The following is a 6,244-nucleotide window of genomic DNA, read 5'->3' on the forward strand; positions in this document are numbered from 1 at the left end:
CTGCGCCCAAACTCCTTCAATTTACATGAACCACCACTCACGGAGTGAGCTTCCAGGGGGTGAGAGCTCCTTTTACAAGAGTTCTGGAACCAGCTCAGACACCAGCTTCCAGCCGCTGTGTGCACCGACTGGCTCGGGGAGGTGAGGGCAGTTTGATTCGAGGCAGCTGTTCCGACAGCTGGGGTGTTAAGGGGGCCTGTTCCCCTGGGAGAGTCCCCAACACCTGGTTTGGTTCCTTTCTTTCACCTGCATCTCGAGACAAAGGCCCTACACCTCCCACTGACAGAACTCCAGATCTGTCCGCGCACATGGCTTATCTCTACTCCCCGGAGGTGCCACATGCCAGGTCACAAGGAAAAACCAGCCCTGAGCCGACCCCTCGCACACTCACAAGGCATCTCACTTGCACACACACCTGCCTGGAGGCCCACGTCTGTCTGTCTCACCAGGCAGCGCCTCCCGACACCCGCAGCCCCAGTGCCACGCCGGGTGCTGTGGGGCACAACTGCCCGACCTGCCCACCCCTGGCACCAAAGCCCTTTGATGGGAGGAGGGCCTCACAAAAGAGCATTTACTCACCAGGCAAAACCTCAGAACCAAATGCTGCCATCTGAGAGCAAACGAGCAGCTCCTAACGGAAGCGAGGTGGGGAGAGGTTTTCAAATCTACGGTTGCTGGTGGAACTGAAATTCTTCTAGGACCTGGGAGATCTAAAAATCCCGGATTATAGACAGACATTTTGGTTTTACAGAATTCTCTACTGATGAAATGTCCCTTAATTCTAACTTGGATTCAAACTGAAAAACCGAAACTGGAAAAAAAGTGTCAATCTGTCTTTTTTAAAAAAGCAGCAGACTTCCAAAATTAAAGAGGGAATCCATTGATCTTGTTTAAAAAACGGTTGAAGGACAGCATTTCTTCTCTAAGGGGAAGAACACGCGTTGTTGAAATAATAATGTGTAAATTGTTGCTTTCTCCTCGTGAGGGGAGAGGTGAGGGGTCTAACAGGCTGCGCTGACCCTGCACCGCCTGCAGTGACGGAGGTGAGGGCACCCTGGGCTCAGCGCCTGCTTCCTGGCAGTGATGTCTGCATCACCCCCAGGGCTCCCGCTCTCTCTGGGAAGGAATCGGACACATGGACTAAAAGGCGGGCCCCCCAGTGCAGTAGGACACGGGGCAGAGGGGGCAGACCCGCCTCTCGGCAGGCCAGGCGGGTGGCTGGCCCCGCCCAGGAGCAGCACACCTGGGCCCTGGCCTGGCCGCCCTGGGGTGTGGCCCACACCAGACTCACTGACCACAGCTTCCCGCAGAGAGCACGAGGGAATCCCGATGAGAAAGACATGGCGATAATGGCCGAGGGCGAAAATGCAAGTCTTGTGCCAAAGGCCCTTATTTGGCTTTTTGGTGAAGGATGGGGGTGAAAATCACTCCGACACATGGCCCACAAGGTGCGAAGCCCGCCCACGCTGGAGGAGGGTCAGAAATAAACTAATTCCTGCGGAAGGAAGATGTGCATCTTCTGCACATTCTAGTTGAATTCCCTCCCAGCTGCTTTTCAATGTGTGTGCTTGAAGGACATAAGTACAACCCAGGGGAGTTCTAGGAAAGTCGCACCGGCCTTGCGGGTGTGTGTGTGTGTGTGTGTGTGTGTGTGTGAGAGAGAGAGAGAGAGAGAGAGAGAGAGAGAGAGAGAGAAGAGGTGGGGGCGGGAAGCAGCCCAGGGAGTAACGGATCTGCTTCCGATTCTGCCTTTTGAGAAGTGTCTGAGATTTCACCACACTCTTAGAGCAGCTACATGTTGCCAGGCTTCTGAGCCTCCCTAGGCGGGAATGTGGACGTCCTCCTGGTTTCCAGAACATTCTAAATGCAAGGAGAAAGGGCTGGCAGAGTTGGAGCCATGGGAACCCATGTCAATCCATGAGCGAAGCTGGGAGGGGGCATGGACAGGACCCGTTGGCAACTCGAGGGGGAAGATGCGACCGCCAGGTGCAGGCACAAGACAAGTGAACAACGGGAAGGCAGCCCCGGAGGGGATGCCCAGGGAGGGAGAGGAGACAGCGAGGGCGGCAGCACCCAGAGCCACACCAGCCAGGGTGCCCTCCGCAGGCCCCGACGTTCAGAGGAGGTAGAAGGACCCGGAAACGAGGACCAGACAGGAGTGTGACACAGCAGCCTCCCGGCGCCCATAGGTGGCATCTGAAGGGCCTGTCCACGCCAGCCACACAACGGGGAGCAGGGGGAGGTGGCATCTGAAGGGAGGGGCCTGTCCACGCCAGCCACACAACGGGGAGCAGGGGACAGGGGGTCATCTTGGGCCTAAGGCAACATTACGAGTGGCACGGGGCAAGGCTCCACCCTTGCTTTGCCTCTGGAAGATCAATCTTGGACTGAAGAGACGGAGGGTACAATTTGGTAAGTGGGGCTGCCGAGATGGTAACTGGGCACTGGGCTCATCCCCCTGGGGAGAGGGCCTTCGGGGGCAGGGGCCTCTGAGCAGCAACAGGCTCAGCAGAGAGAGGGTCAGCGGCTCACACGGAGGGGGGTACAGGTGCGTCACCAGCTCCTGAGGACACGGCGCCAGCTCGGGCAGCTCTCCGGGCCTGTGCTCTGGCTTTGGTCCTACCCACCTCTCAGTTCTTAATAAACACACCCATCTCTGAGCATCCAGCCCCTGGCTGGGCATCGGGCTCCCATTCACCACGCTGGTCTGACATGTCACCACACCCTGCAAGGCCACCCAGTGCCAGATGACGAAAGAGTGCGAGAAGCTGGAGGCGCGCCCGAGGAGGCACAGGTGTGGCAGCGAAGCGGTGACCCCGGTCGGCCTGACCCTGGGCTGGCTGTCTCGCTGGGCCGTGTTTTTCCCTTATGAGGGCAGTGACGGCTTCTTTGCACATGTGGGGACTGACCCTGAATGTGTGAGGACTCTGTAAACTGGGACAGACCGGGGCTACGCTGGATGGCAGAGGCCGGTCCAAGCGGACTCCTCAGGCCAGACGAGACGTCAGGAGAGGGGCGGGAGGAGCCGAGGCCCTGGACCGCCCGACTCACGGCCCCGCAGGGAGGTGCTGACCTGGGACTCCAGGTCAGTAAGAGCTGCCCTCTCTGGGCCCTGCAGCCCCGTGACCAGCAAGCACCTGCCGCCGTCACCGCTGTCGGGGATAATCACACACAGTGTGTGCTCACCAGACGACAGGAAACTGCACCTGCCGGGGCACCGAGGACCCCTGAGCATGTCACTCACTCACCCTCAGGCTGCTCACCTCCCGGGAGGACAGGAAACGAAAGGGACAGGGACCACGACTAGGGTTCTGGGCTTCGGAAACCATCTGTCCACCCTGGTCCTCAAGGCTCACCCACACCAGGTCAGAATCAAGGCTACTTCCTCTGCGGGGTTTTCTTCGCCGCGAAAGGAACCCAGCGAGGCCACCACGGCCACCCTCACGAGCGACCACCTGCCCTTCTCCAGCGGCGGTTTCTCCTCTAAGGGAAAACGTGAATTCTGAGCAGGAAGGGTGTGTGGGTTCTCACGGCACCGTCACTTCATAGGATGCACAAGGACACAAACAATGCAAACTCAGGCCCCGTCCCAAACTGGTTCTTCCTGACACCAGCCTGGTCCTTGCTGCCCAGCCCGGGGGTTAGTGAGGCTCTCAGCCGGGTCGACAGCGCTGTCGGCAAAGGGCTTCTAGTCTGATACCGAGATACAAACATTAGCTACCCGTCACCTGGGCCGGGAAACAAAACCCTGGGGACCCACGGATGCCTTTCCTCTGTTGCCCAAACTCAAGAAAGCAGGCTGCCCCCTGGAGCCACCACCGTCGCCGAAAAGAGCAGAAGAGGGGCCGAGTTTTCCCAGGAGGAACTGTGAGGTCCCCGTGCTGGAGGGAGGGAAGGGGGAGAACCAATCTAGCATTCGGGCCGTGAAAGGCTGTGAAAAAACAAGTCATTTGGGAAAATATTATATTATAAACACATATAATCATATGTACATACTCATATACATCCCAAGAGAAGCCTTACGAGGAATCCCCTTTCCTTTCAGAAGGCTTCACTGTGATAAAGCATCCCTACAGTGGGGACTCACTACGATGAAATAACTTAAGAATTTCATTTATACTCTATCTGTGCTCACTACATACAGTCTGTGCTAGCGGCTGCGTGGAGGCTAATGTGTGGAGCTGGGCTAGGGCAGTGCTGCTTCTTCAAAAACAGGCAAGGACTTTTCTTCCTGTTCGCGTTTACCACCACCGCACAGCGGCGGCGCACAGCCCTGAACTCGGCGGAGGGACCCCGGGCCTGCTGTCTGCACCCGGCCTTTGTGGAAACGGCCACGTTCCCCGGAGCTGAAGGGAGCTTACAGGTGCCCACGGAACACTGGCCTCCATACAACTTCTGTATAAAGCTTTATTTATTCCCACCTACTTTAATTTTTTTAAAAAAAAAGTGAAAGAAGAGGAAAAACTCTTACAAAATAGAAGATTTAATATAGGAGAGCAAGGAATGTCCTGAGGCTGCCGGGCGAACGTGGTCCTGTGGTCCTGGGCCAGGTCAGCCCGTGTTCCCTGCCACGCGCCAACCCTCTTCCCCTGCCACACTGCCCCCGGCCTCCGGGCACACCCCGCCCCTTTCCTTTTTAACCCAGGGTGTCCGGATTTGCGTTACTGTGTTTAGCCACCATGCTGGAGGTGGCTGAAGCCTGAAGCAGCCTGATCCCATGATGACACTCAGGGGCTGTACTGAAATGGACGGCCCGGCCACCAAGTCAGCCTTAGGGATTCTTGTGGGCCGGTCTGTGCCACAGAACCATCGGTGGGGGTCCCCGTCTACCACTGCCAAGCACCGGGTCTGGCATTTGGGAAATCGTGCCCTGCCTGGCAGAGCCCCTCCCCCTGGCCAGCAAAAGCGGTCTCAGATCTAAGTCACGCTTCCCACAGTGAGGGCTCACATGCCCCCTCCTCGCTCTCTAATAGGCTTGGGCCTTTTTTTTTTTTTCTCTTTCTCGATTTTAATAAGCAAATTGCACTACCATCTTATTCTGATGCGCCCCCTTTTCAAAGCTGTATATCACGTTAATGGAAGTGTTTACCGCTGCGAACACTCTCCATGTACAATGATCTGTAACCCGCTTATCTCAACTAGTTGCACATTATTAGTTCACATCCAGTTCCATTTATAAATTAACAGAGGTGCCATTCGTCTGTACAAAAATCAATGCATATTTATGAACTTCTTTTATTCCAATACATTTCCACACATCTCATCTGAAGACACAACACAGGAGCCTGTGCGACTTGGGCAACGTGGCCCGGGAGTGACTGGGACCCAAGACGTCCACCTTGGCAAAAGGACATAAAATATCTCTCCTGTTCGGGGGGTGGGGGGGGGTAGCTTTTTATGCATTTACCCGGCTTCCTAAATGCACCGGCATGTCACTGTCGGCTGAAATTCGCGATTTCCTCCGGAATTTCTGAGCTGCTCTTATTTATTTTTCCCGTTTTGTTTTTGCACCAAGGAGACTGCAGTCAAATACAACTCAGCAACTGATTTCCTCTCTTTGGACTGAAAAATTAAACAGATACTAAATTATGACAGTGAATTTAGAAAGGAGGGCTCCAAGGGCTCGGAAGAACATGTCTGGGATAATATGATGCTTCTAAGAGTATTGCAATCACATCGCGGCAATCACCAGAGCGTGCTGCGTAACTGCCTCCTCGGCTAATATGCTTTCTTCCCGGTGATGACTAATCATGTTCTATTAAACAGCGGTAATGCTGCAAGAACTCAACTATACAAGTGTAATGAAGCCAGCATTCTCCCGGGACAGATTAGCTACAACTGATTTGACACATACCATCATAGGGGCTTCAGACCTGACAAACTCGGCTTGCTCCTGATTTATGCCGTCAGGCTCCTCGGAGAAGAGATGAGATAGATGCAAGTGTTCCGTTCGGTAGAGGTGAAATGTACTGATGTGCTTAACCGCCAGTTAAGGAGAGTTCCCGTCTCCTTGCTGCTGCCTCCCCTCCCCCTCTGCCCATCCCTGCCCCTTGTGCCCAGCTCTGTCTCTAGGCCACGGGACCGGGGTCCCGCGCCGTGTGCTATCATCAACCAACCGAGGCCAGCCGGTCGCTCCTATTGTCGAGTGGGGGAGTTCATGGAAACGATCGATCCTGCAGCCTCCGGGCCTCGTCTTCGCCTCCGTGAGGACTGTCCAGGTTCTGTGATTTCACTGCGGGTGAGG

The sequence above is a fragment of the Myotis brandtii genome, unplaced genomic scaffold, assembly GCF_000412655.1.
Source record: "Myotis brandtii unplaced genomic scaffold, ASM41265v1 scaffold354, whole genome shotgun sequence".
Classification (NCBI taxonomy): domain Eukaryota; kingdom Metazoa; phylum Chordata; class Mammalia; order Chiroptera; family Vespertilionidae; genus Myotis; species Myotis brandtii.